Source organism: Hippopotamus amphibius, chromosome 7, assembly GCF_030028045.1.
Source record: "Hippopotamus amphibius kiboko isolate mHipAmp2 chromosome 7, mHipAmp2.hap2, whole genome shotgun sequence".
NCBI classification, from domain to species: Eukaryota; Metazoa; Chordata; class Mammalia; order Artiodactyla; family Hippopotamidae; genus Hippopotamus; species Hippopotamus amphibius.
The window spans coordinates 110,127,828-110,145,698 of NC_080192.1; the positions used below are offsets into that span (position 1 = coordinate 110,127,828).

The 17,871-nt window shown below is 46.1% G+C and overlaps 1 pseudogene; it reads right to left on the reverse strand.

Annotated features, from left to right (window-relative positions):
* Nucleotides 1–1,933: 1,933 nt before the first annotated feature.
* LOC130857195 (60S ribosomal protein L35a-like) lies at nt 1,934–2,357 on the reverse strand (annotated as a pseudogene).
* Nucleotides 2,358–17,871: the final 15,514 nt, after the last annotated feature.

The window sequence follows — 17,871 nt, forward strand, 5'->3', positions numbered from 1 at the left end:
TTTTTCCAAGAACTTTCCAGGAGAAGCTAATGGCTTCTTAGCTCCAAAAGGCAGATCTGGAAAAGCTTTGAAAATGGAGAAAGAGAAGCAGAGGGCATAATGGCTTAAGACATGTTGCAGGCAGCAGGGAGCTGGTGAGCTGGGCTGGGAGGAAAATAATACAATAATCACGACTGGCATTCACTGAGTGCCCTCATGCCATCCTACGTGATTCACATTTAGTCTTCACTGTTAATACACACATTATAGCACAGAGACCATGAGCAACGTGTCCAGGATCTACCCAGATAGATAGCAGCATAGCCAGGGCTTAAACCCTAGGAGTCTGATTCCAGAACCTGTGCTTTTAATGCCAGGATGAGAAGCCAAGGATCCAGGCTGTGGCCAGGAGTCTGGGCAGTGGGGCTTGTGAAAGAAAACAGGTAGCCCCTGGGGTTGCAGAGGGCTCTCTGTTTCCCTTACTCAGGAGGATCTGGGGGGTTCACAGACCAGTAAGTTCCCCTCACATTGACTAATTATCTTTTTATTTTGTCAAGTAAAGACATTAAAAAATCTCCTAAAGTCATTTCATAAAATAATAAAATAAAATAAACGTAACTTCAATGTAAAGAAGGACAGAATCTCAGCATACAGGCTACCCTTTAAGTTGAATGAATCTCCCTTTGTAAAAGCCTCCCTCCTTGTCCTTGTTTTCCTCATCTCACTGTGGGTTGGTGAAAACATCCCCATCAATGATATGTGTCTCAGGACCCGCATCTGGGACCACTGGGGAGCCTCATTTTATCCTTATAAAGTAGGCAAAGTAGGCAGAGAAAATCTTATTAGCCTCACTTTATTAATGAAGAAATCAAAGCCCAGAGAAGTTAAGAAATTTAAGGACACACAGTTAAAAAATAGCAGGCCCAGGTTATAAAAACAGGTTTTTATACTCTAGGTCCAGTGGTCTTTGCTTGTATACCTCAAACCATTAACTAGATGAACTGACGGACCAGCAGACTGACTCCTGTGAACGTTCAGAAAGAGAGAGGATTGATGAGTGTTTCCATTGACAGGGCTCAGAATATAAGAGTTTCTCTAGCTGAGGCTTCAGGACAAGAAAAGAAGCCCCTTCAGGGTAAGGAAGGAGTAAATTTTCTCTTCCATCCTCAGGCCCAGCTTACCACAGGGCTGGGCACACTAAGCTGGCAAGAAATCCTTGCAGCTTGGAAGTGGGAGTATGGCTTTGAGTGTCAGTTTTTATCTAACAGGATTTTATTGTGGAAAGTAGGGAGGAAAGGGAAAAAAACCTCAGACACAACTTGATAGGATGCTACTAGGAGGAGGGCGAAAGGGATGGGGTCCAGAAAAGACTTGATGGAGGTACCCTGGGAAGTGATGGGAGGAGGGAGGCAGCAAGAGGGGGCTTGTCCCCTGGGGCAGGCAGAGTGTCCATGTGGGTGGCAGGGAGGCAGGAGCAATGAATGTGGTTTCCCACTGTTCTTCCCATCAAGACCACACTACTGATTGTGAGTCCCGGTGCCTGATGGCCTGGCCCCTGCCTACTGCTCTAGTGTTACCACCACCCCTCTCGATTTCTGTGCACCAAAGATGCTCCATGAGATCCCACCGCAGGACTTTGAAAATGCTATTCCTGCTTCTGGGAATGCTTTTTTTTTTTTTTTAAATTAAAAAACCCAGTACCTATTAATGCTTATTCATTCTTTGGTGACTTCCCTAACTCGTGTCTACCAGGTGGAGGGGTAGATAGCCCAGAGCCACACTGGCTCATCTTCAAAAGCAGTGAACATTTAAATGCTTGCTATGTGCACAGAGCCTAGAGGCATCACCTCAACCAGCGGGGTGCTTGTGAGGCCCATGGGAGCACCAAGGAGAACACATCATCATGTCCTAGGTGGAGTCAGCACCCTGAACCTTTCCTTCATATATTTTTTTTTTTTACAAGAGAATAAATCCACACTTTTATTTATTTACTTTTCAATAAGTTTAAATCCTTGAAGGGTACAGCATTACACGGATTCTGTGTCCAATGGCCTTAGCAGGAAGGTTGCTTCGGAATTTGGCACGAACCATGCCACTGTTTCCATGAGCGCGAGTTATTTTTCCCCAGATTACTCTAGTTTTGTTAGGTTTTCCACCAGGAGTCACTGTGTTGTTCTTTGCTTTGTACACATAAGCACATCTCTTGCCTAGATAGAATTGTTTCATCTCGAGCATATACACCTTCAATTTTCAGGAGAGCTGTGTGCTCCCTCTGGTTCCGTAGACCCCGCTTATAGCCAGCAAAAATGGCCTTGGACCACAACCTTCCAGACATATTTGTCATTTTAGAAGTCCTGTTCCCAGCCGGCCTCCGCGGGGCCAAGATGACTGAAAGAGCTCCTTCATACCTTTGTTGCGGCCTGTAATTATGCATCCGGGTGATTGTCTGGTTAATGTCCTTTCTCCACTTAATAGTCAGTTACTTGAGGGCAGGGCTTTTTTCTTCTTTTTGCTGGCTTTTGTATCTACAACCTAGCCTGGAGCCAGGGGCCTGGATGGTACCCTCTACATGTTTGTTGAATAAATTCCTTCCTTGCTTGTTTTGCTGAGGGCTGCCTGTCTGTGCAGCTGGCATTTTGCTTTTGACTCACATACTTCTTAGGGCTGTGGTGGGAGGGCTTGGAGTCCATGGCCCTGTCTAGAAAGCTGTTCCGAGCCTACTCAAGGTTGTGTTTTCTTCCTAGCCCACGGTTCCCACTGGGTTTGAGGTCCTCCAGTACTGGGGACAACTGAGCCAGTCACTTGCTGGCCAGGATGAGGAGTGGGCTCTCGTGCTGAGTGGGCCTGAGTTGTCAGCTCTGATCATATAGGACTAAGGAGACTTCTAACCTGTGGGACGTGGGGTGGAGTAGGAGCAGGGCACCCACCCGGCCGCATCTGGCCGACCTGTCATTCCCCATTCAGACACTAAGGGACACTGTTGCTCCGCAGGGAAGAGCCAAGTTGGCGGGCATCTGCCCTGCGGAGCAACCAGGTGCAAGTGATAACCTTAGCTGGTATTTCCTGAGCACCAGTGATGTGCTAGGTACTGTGAGCGCTCTAACTCCATAATCACAAAAGAGAAGGATGATGAAATTTATTTTACAAATGAAGTAAAGAAATAATTCGAATCAGAGAGATTGTGACATTTCAGTGGTGGAGCCAGAATTCAAACTCAAGTCTGCCTAAATCCAAAACCCAGGGCCTTCCCACCCCTCCCCCTCCTCCCTTAGTCACCATATCAGATCTCATCAAGCTTGTCCTCATAGCAGCCACCTACCAGGGCTGTTGCCCACAGCACAAGCTTCTCTCACTCAGCTGACTCAGTTTAGCCAATTTGGATTATTCAAATCAATACGGAGGCCACTGACTGGGGTGTAAAATTTTAAATTGGATTATTAAAATGATGTACTTGAATCCAGAGACCACTGTTCTGTGTGTGTGCTTTGGGGCAGGGTGGGGGTGGGAGAGTGGGGTGGGGGGAGACCACAGGTGTGCCCTTCCAGAGCCCTCTCTTCCGGTCTCATTCTGCAATCCCTCCTCCATCCCCACCAGCCCTCTCACAGCTGCCAGGGAGCTCTCCTGCAGATCTGATCCGATGTCTCACTACTGTCCGTCAGCGGCCCCTGTAGCCCCCAGGAGAATGTCCCATTCCTTAGCCAGCACCCAAGGTCCTTCCTTCATGAGCTGGACTCTTCCTTAATCCCCCGACCCCAACTCGTTCACAGGATGCACCACCCTCAGCTCCAGCGCCTGAGCCCCAGCACCTCAGCACCCCTCAGAGCTGCAATCTCCTCGGTGCAAGTGGGAACAATGAGACTTCCCGCCAGGTGGTGGTGGGGATGAAATGACACCTGTAAAGCTGCTGGCACGGTGCTGACGGGTTAGCAACTCGTTAGTATTCCTTGCCTTCCCTTTCTCAGCCCTGGGAAACACGCAAGGACAATGCAGCCTGCACAGGCAAATTTGGGTGTATAGTGAATGCTCCACACAGTGCCATCCCTGAGCAAACATTTCCAGACCCAGGCAAGTGTCATCAGGGGTGGTATTTTGCTCAAGCTGACACTAAGGGAGGCATTTCCTGTTCTGGTTTTCCTCCTGTGCCCATGGTGAGCTCCTAAGTGATTCAAACACCACCTGGATGCTATAAACTCCTTGAGGGCATGAGTAGGGTTGTGAACCTCTGAGTATCTTCTTAGGCCCAACACAGCACCAGATCTTCCGTGGCGTCTCCAAGAATGCTAGTTGGCCAGTGAATTATTGACTGGGTGTGTGCAAAGCTAGAGGGGTGGGCAGGTTATTTCAGGGCATCATCGTCTGAAACAGAAACACCATTGTTTTAAGAGCCTGTGGAAGCCCAGAAGAAACACAGTGCTTTCTTCTTCCTGTTGCAAAAGCTGGTGGTTTAAAACCGCAGGGCTTTAGACCAAGAAAGCCATGAGTCTGATCAATGAGTGGCTGGATTTGAGCACATTGGGCTGGTTGGGTTGCCCATGCTCAGACGTGGACATCCGCAGGACTCACTCCCTGGGTTTTGAGCATCCAAGGGTGGCCTCAGCCCAGCCTCTCCTTCTATTTCTCCGTTTAATCATCTTATTCTGAGGTTCAAAGAGATGTAAATGACCCTTAGACAAAGCCCAGTTTCCAGAAACTCTCTAAACCAGGCTGACCAGGATCATGGAACTCAGCCTCTTCCAGGAAGGGTCCCACTGGATCAGATGAGAAGTGGGGATTCCTCAGCCCAGACTTGCCTGACTCCAGCCAATCTCAGTCTCATCTTCAGGGTTCCAGCTTCTCCCCATCCACTGTCATACTGGACCTACTTGTTCTGGGTTTGCATGTCAGGTAAATTTTCTGATCAATATGTATTTGCCTACTCCTGTACCACGACTAAGGCAACTTTGGTATTGGTTGGTCTGCTTCTCCTAAACTCAATTCATCAAATGCCCTTTGAACATTGTAAACACATTATATATAGATTATTCTTGCCTGTAGTTATTTCAGTAACTTTTATACTGCATTTAAACTACCTGTAGTTATTTCAGTAACTGTTATACGGCATTTAAACTCTCTGGCTGGTCTTGTATACTTTCCCTCCTCTAGAACCACAGGAAAAACTGCTGTTATTCCCATGAGAGACGGGACTCTGAAGGGACTCACTCAAGGTCATCCTGCAAGGTAGTGACAGGCAGGACTCCTGGCTCTGTGTCAACAGCCCTCCCAGCGAGAGTTCTGTCCACACTCTGTGCTTCTGCAGTATCCTCTACAGGGTTACATGCAAATATCCGGCTGCTGCAGCTGGCAAAGATGAAGCAATGGGGGGAACTGGCACATGTGCGTAGGTGGGTGTGGCCAGGGACAGCCGACCAGGCAGGGAACTCCGGAGTGGGAGGCGGCTGAGGGACTGAGATTTCTCAGCCCCCGAAAAGCTCCCCAGCTCCCAAATATCTTCTCTGCCATCTGAAAGTTTTTTAACAAGGAATACAGCCTTGCAGATCCCAGCTCTGCTCCTTACTGGCTGTGTGAACTTGGGCAGCACACCTGGTTTCTCTGAGACTTTATTTTATCATCTGTTAAATGGAGATTTAAATAACACCTATTTTATAGGGTCGTGGGGATTAAGTTTTCAAATGGGCTTAGCAGCTGCCTTGCTTACATTGCTCAACAAGTGGCTGCTGTAAATGTGCAGACGGTGGGCTTGTGGCGTTTTTTATGTTTTCTTTTTGCTTCTCTGGGTTTTTAGCAAATTAACATGCACTGCTGTTGTAGTAAAAAATATGCTTTTTAATAATAAAAAGTGTAAATACCCAGACACACAGGAAAAGGGAGATATGACTCAAATTTATACTAGGACTTAATAAATGAGAGCAGAGCCTACCCAGAGAGAAAAATGGTAGAACCTGCATTTATTGAACACCTACGACATGCCTAGTACTCTGTGTATAATTTTGTTTAATTTAAATAATGATCACAGCAACCCTAATCAGCCAAGTGTTATTATATCAACTAAGTGGCATTATCCCCATTTTATAGATGAGGAAGCTGAGTTGCATGGGTTTTGTAACTGAGCCAAGTGCGCACAGTTCGTTGGGAATTGAATCCAGATCCGTATGATTGCAAAGTCTGTAGTCTTTCCAAAAGCTTTTCACGTTAACCGGAAGGGGAGACTGGGAATGGGATGAGGGTGGGGTCATGGAGGGAGGCGGCATGGCAAGCAGGGAGCCCGGGGCACTGGACACAGAGAAAAGCTCAGTAGGCACAAAAAATGGGAGAAGAAAGCAGAGCAGGGGTGGAAGCATCTCAAAGCAAAATTTGCCCAGTTTCGCAAATGTTCAGATGGGCTCTGCCCCATTTCAGGAAAGTTAATATCTGCAGCTGCAATGATCCTGTTTAATTTTCATTTTATTATTTCACAGCCTCTCTTTGCAAAGCTGTGATTGTGGGCAAGGAAGCCCGTGTTGCTAGGTTTATAAACTCGCTCTCAGCTCTGCTGGATCGCCGGGAGTGGGCATGCTGGGCAGTCTGCCCCATGACCCATGACCGGCCCAGCCATGCTCACGAGCCACTTGAAGCTGCAGGAGCTTCTGCAGCAGCTCTTGGAGCCTGCTCTGACTCCCCCACCCTTTCCCATGTGCAGTCCCTTCATTTCAGCTCAAGCGAAGGTCCAGCGTTTTCTTTGTCAGATAAATTTCATTTAAAGTAAGTTCCTTTCAGGTCAGGTTTAATAGTTCAAGTTGTTCTTTGCTTAAGAGCGTGCAGCTGAGGGACTGCTGACGTCGAGCATTCACCTGGATTGGCACAAAGGCACGGTCTGGGTCAGCAGCTCCTGTGGTCGCTTCGCCAGTTTATGGATTTCCCTGAAACTAAGAACTGACCCATCTGATCGTAGGTACTGAATGAAGCAAGTTCATAGTTTTGCCATCTTCTAGAGAGGTCAAGTGACTGGGCCAGGGTCATGTGGGATCCAACAGAGGACTAAAGCCCAGGCCTCCTGATTCCCAGGCCACGGATGTCTCTCCCAAACCACTTGCTAATATCCTGCCCCTTCTCTCCACCTAAAGACACAGAGAGAAGGGCTGCAACTCTGTTTCATCCCTCTAGGTGAGAGATGGATCCTGCCTCTGTTATTTCCCCTCTTTTTATTTTTTTTAATTTTTTATTTTTTAATCCATTTTATTTATTTATTTGTTTGTTTATTTATTTATTTATTTATTACTTTTGGCTGCGTTGGGTCTTCATTGCTGTGCATACATGGGCTTTCTCTAGTTGCGGCAAGCGGGGGCTACTCTTTATTACAGTGTGTGGGCTTCTCATTGTGGTGGCTTCTCTTGTTGTGGAGCACAGGCTCTAGGCGGTCAGGCAGCAGTAGTTGCAGTGCATGGGTGCAGTAATTGTGGTGCATGGGCTCAGTAGTTGTGGCACTCAGACTCCAGAGTGCACGGGCTTCAGTAATTGTGGCGCACGGGCTTCGTTTCTCCGCAGCATATGGGATCTTCCTGGACCAGGGATCGAACCCGTGTCCCCTGCATTGGCAGATGGATTCTTAACCACTGTGCCACCAGGAAAGTCCTCCTCTCTTTTTAATAAGAAAATTTTGGTTTTAGAGAAAGTTCACGAGTGTGGCTGGGAATTGGATAACCCGAGACTGTAGCAAAGATGACCAAGGTCTCACTGGGTCCTAGAGGAAAGGGAGAAAAAGGAAGGGAGGAGGAGCAGCTGCGTCAAAGGACACAGCGTCAGGCATCAGGGAGGGAGCAGTGAGTAGGGGCTGGAAAGGGGGGGAGGTGCTTCTGTGGAGCCTCCTGTGCCCAGGGACCGAGACACAGTAATGTCCACCCAAGAGGCCACTCCGTCATGGGATTCTGATGGGACCAATATGCACAAAAGCCAAGAGGCTAGGAACTCAGGTGCAGGAAGCCTGGAGCCTGGCATGGGCTGGAGGAGCTGTTCCTTGGGGTCAAACATCAGGACCCTCCCTGGAAGTTCATTTATTCATTCGTTCATTCAGTAAGCATTTCATTCATGGAGTCCAAAAATATTGATGGAACACCTACTATGTCCGAGTCCAGGCACTGAGGCTCTAGCAAGGAACAAATCAAACAAAAATTCCCCCTTTAAGGAGCTTGTGTTCTAGTTGGGGGAGACAGATGACAAACAAAAATAGGTGAATTCAGTAGGTTCGACCCTGATGGGTGCTAAGGAGAAAAACAAAGCAGGGAAGGCGGGTAGGAAATGGCAAGGGGGCAGCCATAGAGCCCCACAGAAGGCTTCACTGGGACTAGTGACATTTGAGTAAACACCCAAGGAGCGGGTGGTGAGGCGGGAGGGAGTCGTGCAAGCGTCTGGGGAAATGAGTCTCCCAAAGAAGAGCAGTCTCCAATGGGCAAGAATGGGGAGGTCCGACCCTGTAAAAATCCAAGGGAAAGGAAAGCTGCATGAGGAACAGACCATGGGTGGGGTTTTCATTTGCAAAGGGAAATACAAGGTGTGCCCCTCGTGTGTTTATATATGAAAACTGAGGATCATAATAAACATTCAGTAAACACGACATATTTCAAAATCCTTATCATCTCACCTCCTCTCTAAAGAATTATTTATCTAAATTTATAGATCATAGTGTACAGTCGACCCTCAGCAACCATCTGGTGTCAGTGTTTTCCAAACTTGCCAGAAGATGAGAATCCACTGGGGTGCTTTTTTTTTTTTTTTTAAATTTTTGGCATGTGGGATCTCCCCAACCAGGGACCAAACCCATGCCCCCTGTGGTAGACGCACAGAGTCTTAACCACTGGACTGCCAGGGAAGTCCCTCCATTGGGGTGCTTGATTTAAAGATACAGATTCCAGCCTCCCCCCATGTCTAATCCAGGGAAGGGGCCTGGGAATCTGCATGAGAGTCCCAGGTGATTCTGTGACAGGCAAGCTTGAGAGACATAGACAGGTCAATCCTCATGTTTCACAAATGAGGAAGTCGGGGCCTGGAGAGAGGGGACGCCCAGCTCAAGGTGGAACTGGTCACTCAGAGCCAGAAACAACACTGAAATTCCCAACCTCTCCAGGCTGATGAAAGTTTTTTGCACAGTACAAAGATTGCTTACGATATTTGAACTTGGGATACAACAAGACACAAAACATAAAAGCAAACTCCCGTGCAGACACCTGTTAGGAGTACCAGATGCACCTGGGATGAATTAGGTGTTATAACTGATCCCCAGACTCAGCACTGAACTTTCTGGCAGCCACGTCGGCAGGGAAAACAGGTTGGGTGGCTCCATTCAAGGAGGCAATAAAATGATGCATAATAATTTGATAAGAAAACCTTCTTCCTTTAACAAACACAGTTGAAAAGCCTCCAAACCTTCACCCTCCTACTGTGGCTGTTACAGGAGAAAGGGGGAAATAAAAATGGAGAAAATGGCAAAAGGAGAGACCCACTCCCCTCTCAATCAGAATTATTTCTTCCATGTAATCGATTTCACATGGGCTATCTGGAGTTTCAACCCTCTCAATAGGCCATAAAGAACTGTGTGTTTGAAGGGACGCCAGGATAGACTTCTATGAATCTTTCTCTGATGCTGTCTAATGTTCTTCATGAGAGTGAGCTGAGGCCTGAAAAGAACAGTGTGACTTGTGACGAGTCAGAGGACCCCCTGGTCTTTGTGGCCCCACCTGGAAAGGAATACTAAGTTGCCAGCTCCTGGGGGTGGGGGTGGGCGTTGCTGCATGCCTTCCCCAGGCCCCTTGCAGCTGTGGCATCTGTGATTCACAGCCCTGCTCGTCTGGCCAGGAGCAGTTTCCAGGTTTGTGTGTACGTGTGAGTGTGTGTGTTGTGCGCCCTGCCACACATGTGGGAACTCAGACCCCACCCCGCTCCCCAGTTGCAAGGCTGTGTGGTCACATCTGCGGCTGTAGCCGCTCAGGTAGAGCAGACCTCTTGGAGAAAGAAGTTTCTCTTTCCAAGCCGTGCAGGCCTGCGAGGAGACACACAATTGCCTTTGTCGTTTGTTCTTTCCGTGTGAGGACAAAAGCCTTTTCAGTTGCTGTGGAATGTACAAAAAGTTCTGTGCCGAAGGGCTGCCGGGCCTGGCCTGGAATCCTGCAAACAGGGATCAGAGGCGTCCACCTTTGCAAACAGGGCTTCCCCCTGAAGCCCCCAGAGCCCTGCCCAGCTGCCGGGCCAGCCTGCCGTGTATCTGCAATGGAGGGGAAGGCCAAGAGGGGCCCCCCCACTCCTGCAACCTGCAGCAACCCATCCTAAGAGTGGCCGAGAGGCTGCGGGCCTGTCGAGGCAGACTTGGCGCCAGGCCTGGAGCTTTGCTGCCTCATTCAACCCTCCCAACTCCTGAGGCTGCAGTGGTGTTACCCCCACTTTGCAGCGGAGGTGACCGGTCTTCAGAAGGGCACCTGCGGCAGCGCAGGGATGAGACAAGGCACTGAAGGTGAAATCGTGTACACGCCCCTGTGTCTTTCTCTTTTGAAGTAAAACGCAAACTCAAGAGTTCATGATGAGGAAATGTGAAGATGTAGAAACAAAGAGTAGCTGTTGGGCTGGGGAACTGGTAACAATTTAGACTATATTTCTGCCACATCACAGCATCACCAAACTCCCCTTTCCCTGAAAGCTGTAGATAGAGGCCTGACACACATCCCTAAGCTGTTTTTACAGGAAGCAGACCCCCTTCAGATGAAAACTGCTGACCACAAGCACACAGGCCCTAGACCGGTTGAAACCAGAACGTTGATGATGCTTGAAATTTCAGCTTGATGGCAACCAATCCCAGAATTGTCCATGAGCTGATGACACCCTGCTCTTTGAACACTATAAACTCCTCACTACCCCTTCCGTGGTGTGTGTGTGGGGGGGTGTCACACAGTCTTGAGGGCATTAGTCCACTATGGCCCCCTTTGCCTGCCAAAGCATAAAAGCTACTCTTTTCTGCTTCACCCAAAACTCCGTTTCCAGTGAACAGAGGCCAAGTTTCAGCAACAAAAGGAGGGGGAAGGAAGGAACTCTCACAGCTCAAGGGCAGGCCGCAGGGCCTCAGCCCGAGATGTGGACGCTTTTATCTGCAGCTTAAACAAAACAAAGTAAAAATACAACCGACCCTTCGGTGGGGGAAGAAAGAGAACCTGCCACCACAAAACCTAATAGTGGCACAAGTGGCCTTTTTCACTGCTATTTACAGCCCTGGGTGTTTCCACCGTGGCAGAGCCAGAGACTCACCACAAAGAAATGCGTTGCCAAAATACTGGCTGTGCTATTTTGGGAGGGCAGTTTCCCAAGGTTGCTATTGTCTCTGTTTTTCTAACCGGGATAGGGCAACTCCTAGGGTGCAGAAGCCAAGCACCCATGAACTTTGCTCTAGTTTCAAAATGTAAATCAGCCAGTGCCAGTAGGAAGTGCCCAGAAACAGGTCTAAGCAATCAGCCCTCGGGGAGCCCCAAGCAGCTGCTCCCGGGGAGGAAGCGGGGAGGGAGATGGCGAGGACGACTGGGCTGGGAAACAGGTTCCCGCGTTTGAAAGCAGTTTGCAGTAGGCCTGTCAGAGCCCGGGTCTCAGGGGGGATTGCACCATCTCGCAATCGTCCAAGCAACAGAGAAAGAAAGGAGAGAGGGGTGTGAGGATCAGCCCAGCTTTTATATGTGATCTTGTTTAAACAAGACTCTTATCGAAGAGTAATCCTAAACGTTGGGCCTTCTTGGTACCTCAGCTCCCTGGGGAATAGGTATGTGACTTTTGGGTTCCGGGGGGGGGGGATTAAATTGCCTCTTAGAGATGAGAGCCCCAAATAAGCAGATAAGGTTGATAAAGAATGGGGGGGGTATTTCCTTGTGTCCCATGGGGATGGTCTCTGCTCCCCGCTATCCGGATCCTCATCTTCTGCGGCACAAGGCTGCCCGGACTGAGAAGAAACCTGACATCTAGCTATAGAGCAGCCTTGGAGGGCGCAGCCCCACGCTGTAGGTGCTGAGGAGCGGGTGGGAAACGGAGGAATGGGCCTCGCTGGCTGTGCAAGGAATGACCAGTCCCGTGGTGGCTGAGCAGGTTCAGGGCATTAATTTTTAAATCTCTATTAAATCACTATTATGTGCCGAATACTTTGAAAGATGCTCTGGGAAAACCCCAAGTAGTTGATGTATAAATAAATGCGTGTTTACTGTCTACCAAGTTCACAGCACCATGTTAGGGAAGGAACAACCACAGCAGGAGAGGCGGGTGAGTGCAAGGGTTGGCTGGGAAGTGGTTTGGCTCTGCATTCTAACTGCCTGGCTTTGAAGCCACACTTGGCTGTGTGACTGGGTAAGGTCTCGCTCTTTGCCTCTGTTTTCTCACCTATAAAATGGGAATAATTTTCCAGGATTGTTGTGAGGATTCAGTGTAAAATGCTTAGTACCGTACCTGAAGCAAAGTAAATACTCTATAGACATTAACCATCATTTATTATTATTGTTACCCAAGACTCTGATCCTAACTCTTCAGGTATTTATAGCCTTAAATGAAAAGTAAGTAAGGCATGTCCTAAAATAGAACCACCGACCTGGATATTGCTGATAAGTGTGCTGTAGATATCAGAGGAGGACAAAGACCTTTCAAGCAGGAATCATTAAAGAAGGCTTCAGGGAAGAGATGGAGAACAGGGTCTTCAGAATTGGGTGGGAATTCAGCAGGTGAGGACATTCTAGCTGGGAAAATACAGCATACACAAGGATGTGGAGGTAGGAAAATGCCTGGCATGTTCGTGGGGTGCCAGGTTGCTTTGACTTGGCATAAACTGAGGTCCTATAGGGCAGTCTTGAGAAATAAGGTTGGAGAGTAGGTAAATCAGTGCCAGGTGGCAGACTACAGAGTTTAAACTTTATTGTGTTCGGGAGTTCCCTGGTGGCATAGTGGTTAGGATTTTGGCCTTTCACTGCCGAGGCCTGGGTTCAATCCCTGGATGGGGAACTGAGATCCTGCAAGCTATGTGGGCGGCCAAATAAATTTAAATAAAGTTTAAACTTTACTGTGTTTGCAGTAGGAAGCCTTGGGGAGGCCTTTGAGATGGGAGTGGGTTCTGCTTCTCCTGTGTTCCCAGAGGGTGATATGGCCTCACATATTTAGGTGATAGTGAACCCGCCATCACCAGATCTGCAGAGACTCTCATCAGCTTGTCTCCTGTCCCCTGCTATAGAGAGCAGGGCCTCTCCAGGATGCAAAAAGTCCCTTTCTTCATTTCTCCCACCCTTGGAGCATTCAGGACCACCTGGGAAATGACCCAAGAATGAGAATATGGTCAGGGAGGCCGCTGCAGGTCACCGAATGGTCCAGTTTGGTCTGGAACTATACGGTCTAATATGGCAGCCACTGGCCACTTGCAGCTCCTGAGCACTTGAAATGTGACTGCTCCAAACTGAGAGCTGATTTGAGGGTAAAATACACACCAGATGTTGAAGGCTTAGCACAAAAAAAAGAATAAAAAATAGCTTATTAATAAAATTTTTAATATTGTTCCATGCCAATGCAATAATATTTTGGATATATTGGGTTAAATAAAATGTTGTTCAAGTTCATTTCACTTGTTCCTTTTTACTTTTTAATGTGACCACTATAAAATTTAAAATTGTGCATGCAGCTGGCATTATATTTCTATTGGACAGCCTAGAGGGATGAGGACTGGGTGATTTATGACCTGGATAATTACTAGGGCTGTGACTATATACCCTGTATTAGCCTGGGTGGGGTGCCTGGCTTCTAAAGGTGCCAGGCTCAGATTGGAACCAAATTAGCATTACACTCAGAATAAGAAATTCAGGGAGACAAGAGTACCATTTTTGCGTATCAGTTCTCCAAGTTTCTCTAAAAGTTGGCTCCAAAATTCTAACTTCCACTTGAGGCTGGCAGGACTCAGTGTTGTGAGGGCCACTTTGGGAAGGTCCTCACCCATGAAAGTAAAGGGAGAAAGTTCTGTGATGTAGGGGTGCTAGGGTATTGTTTCTTGGACCTTCTGCTGGTAGCTCCTTGGGTGGGCCTGCCTGTGAGCACTACCAGTGCTCGGGAGTCAGGAGCCTGTGCGGAGGCTGGATCAATGGGCCTCTGAAGGATGCATTGTATGTAGGAAATATGTCGAGCTGTTTAAAACGATTATCTCAAGGTTTTGTCATTATGGATGATTTTTTAAAAAAATTGCCTCCTGTGCTTTTCCGGAATTTTCTAATTTTCTACAGTGAATAAACAAGCAAAAGAATTTTTATTTTTCTTTTTTAAAGAGTAGGAAGGGAGCAGTGGTAGGTTCTCAGCTGCTGCTAGGTGGAAGTGGTCAGGTGGGGGACTCAGACAAAATGCTGCAAGTTCCCAGGCTTAATATAAAGCAAATATCAATAGAGACAGGTTTTTTTGTGACAGAGACACACGTCAGCCTCTTACACAGACAGGTCTGACTGCTGAATATCAATGTCGTGTGAAAGTTCAGGGGGTACAGGAGACACAGAACTTGATCTGGGGTCAAATTCCCACTGCACAGGTTACCATCTGTGTGTTCTTGTAGGTAATTTATCACCTCCAAGCCTCAACTTCCTCAGGCTGGGCTGGTAACAACTTTATGGAGAGTAAATACAGGCGTACCTCAGAGATACTGTGGGTTCGGTTCTACCACCACAATAAAACGCATATCATGATAAAGTGAGTCACGTGAATTTTTTTTTGGTTTCTCAGTGCATGTAAAAGTTATGTGTATACTATACTGTAGTATATTAAGTGTGTAATAGCTTTATGTCTAAAAAGGCAATGTACATACCTTAATTTAAAAATACTGGGACTTCCCTGGTGCTCCAGTGGTAAAGAATCCGCCTTCCAGTGTAGGAAACGTGGGTTCAAACCCTGGTTGGGGAGCCAAGATCCCACATGCCATGGGGCAACTAAACCCGTGTGCCTCAACTAGAGAGAAGCCCGTGTGCCACAAGGAAGAGCCCGTGTGACACAGCCATAAATAAATAAATAAATAAATAAATAAATAAATAAAATAAAAATATTTAAAATATATTAAAAATAAAAATAAAAATATTTAGGGGTATGGGATTAAGAGGTACAAACTACTATATATAAAATAGATAAGCAATAAGGATATATTGTACAGCACAGGGAAATATAGCCATTATTTTCTAATAACTTTAAGTGGAGTATAATTGATAAAAATATTGAATCCGTGTTGTACACCTGAAACTAATATAATATTGTAAATCAACTGTATGTCAATAAAAAAGTACCTAATTGGTAAAAACTGCTAACCACCTTGCCAGTGGGGGTGGGGTGGGGAGGGATAGATTGGGAGTTTGGGACTAGCAGATGCAAACTATTATATATAGGATGGATAAACAACAAGGTCCTACTGTATAGCACAGGGAACTATGTTCAATAACCTGTGATAAACCATAATAGAAAAGACTATGAAAAAGAATATATATATATGTATAACCGAGTCACTTTGCTGTACAGCAGAAATTAACACAACGTTGTAAATCAACTATACTTCAATAAAATAAATTTTAAAAAAATTTCATGCCTAAGGGGGAAAAATGCTAAACATTAAGACTTCAGTGAGTTACAATCTTTTTGCACTAGTAACATCAAAGATCACTGATCACAAATCACCATGAGAAATATAATAATAATGAGAACGTTTGAAATATCATGAGAACTACTAAAATGTGACACAGAGACGTGAAGTCAGCAAATGCTGCTGGAAAAATGGCACAGAGAGACTTGCTCGACTAAGGGTTGCCACAAACCTTCAATTTGTAAAAAATGCATTCTCTGCGAAGCTCCAAAAAGCGAGGTGTGCCTATACTCGATAAACATTAGCTATCATTATAATGGAGATTTAGTTTCTCAAATATTCATTCTAACAATACTAGAATGAAAGTTTTAAATTATTCCTGGGCTCCACCATGGTTGTTTTACAAGCTTTTCTTTCCCGACGAAACCAGAAGGGAACGCAGGCTGCAGAAAGACTGTGGGGAGATGGAGAGCTCAGCTCTCCAAGGTCACGCAACTGCACTCAAGCTCTGTTCCTACACTGCCCTTGACATTCCATTCCCCATGTCAGAGTCCTGGAGGAAAGTCTGTGTTCTAGAAACTCTAATTTGGAAAAGCCAGAATAATGGTAAACATTTTCACAGAGTTCTCCTATCAACAACCTGCCTGTCAAGAGGGCAAGAAAACAATACACCCACCTCTAAGCATCCAGCTGGTGTTAATCAGGGGCTCCAGTTGGCTTGATGCCAGGTCTAATTGGATGGCATTTCACTGCCCAACTCTGGGACAATCACAATGTGTCCTTTTATTGTTGAAGGGCTCACTATTCAGATGGAAATTGAACATTTCCCACCATTCTCGATGTTAGTTTTTTCCACTTTTTTTATTGTGGTAAAATACACATAGCATAAAATTTATCATCTTCACCATTTTTAAAAAATTGAAGTATAGCTAATTTACAATATTAGGTTAGTTTCAGGTGTACAGTAAAGTGATTCAGTTATATGTATATATATGTTTATTTATTTAGTTCAGATTGTTTTCCATTATAGGAAATTGATATTGAATATAGTTCCTTGTGCTGTACAGTAAATCCTTGTTGCTTATCTATTTTATGTACCATGTTCACCATTTTTAAGAGTACGGTTAAATTAAAATAAAATTAGATTTATTCACATTGTTTTGCAGTCATCACCACAACACATCACCAAACTCTTTCATCTTACAGAACTGAAACTCTATACTCACTAAAAAATAACTTCCCATTTTCGCATCCCCCCAGCCCCTGGCAACCACCATTCTATTTTCTGTCTCTAGGATTTTGACTACACTAAGTACCTCATGTAAGTGGAATCATACAGTACTTATCTTCTTGTGACTGGCTTATTTCACTTAGCATAATATTCTCAAGTTTCATCCAGGTTGTAGCACACTGCAGAATTTCCTTCCTTTTTAAGGCTGAATAATATTCCATTGTAGGTATATACCATATTTTGATTATCCATTCATTGGTCAATTGACACTTGGGTTGCTTCCATGTTTTAGCTATTGTGATAATGCTGTTATGAACATGTGTGAACAAATATCTCCGTAGGACCCTGCTTTCAATTCTTTTGGGTGTATACCCATGAATGGAATTGCTGGATTATATGGTAGCTCTAGTTTAAATTTTCTGAGGAGCCTCCATACTGTTTTCCACAGTGGTTATACCATTATACATTCCTACCAACAGTGCAGAAGGGTTTCAATTTCTCCACATCCTTGCAAACACTTTTTTCTTTCTTCTTTTTAAAAAAAAAAAATAGTAGTCACCCTGATGAATGTGAGGCTTGATGTTAATATTAAATTGCTTCAGAGCTTTCCATGTGTTTTTGTCTAATATCTTTGTTTTAGCTGTTTCAAATTTCCACTGGGACACCAGGCCACCCTTGTTAACCTTGGCTTTCTGCATTTTACCTGTCCTTTCTCCCCTGGAGGTGTTCTCCAGGCATGTTGAAGTAGGGGCTGGTGAGTAAGGATACCACCCACAACTGGATCCTGGAGTCCAACAGGAGGATGGATTCTCTGTGGGCTGCAGGTCACCGTCACAGGGCCTTGAGGATGGGAGCCCTGATGGTGAATGGAAGGATGTGCTGACCCTGAGAAAAATCACACAGCTCATGCACGCTTGTCACAATGCCTTAACCCAGTAGTTCTCAACCTAGCGAATGATTTGTTCACCAGGGGGCATATGGCAATGTCTGAAGGCATTTTTTGGTGTCACAAATGAGTGGGGGAGGGACCACTGGGGGTGAGGGTACTACTGGCATCTAACGGGTAGAAACCAGGGGAGTTGCTAACCAT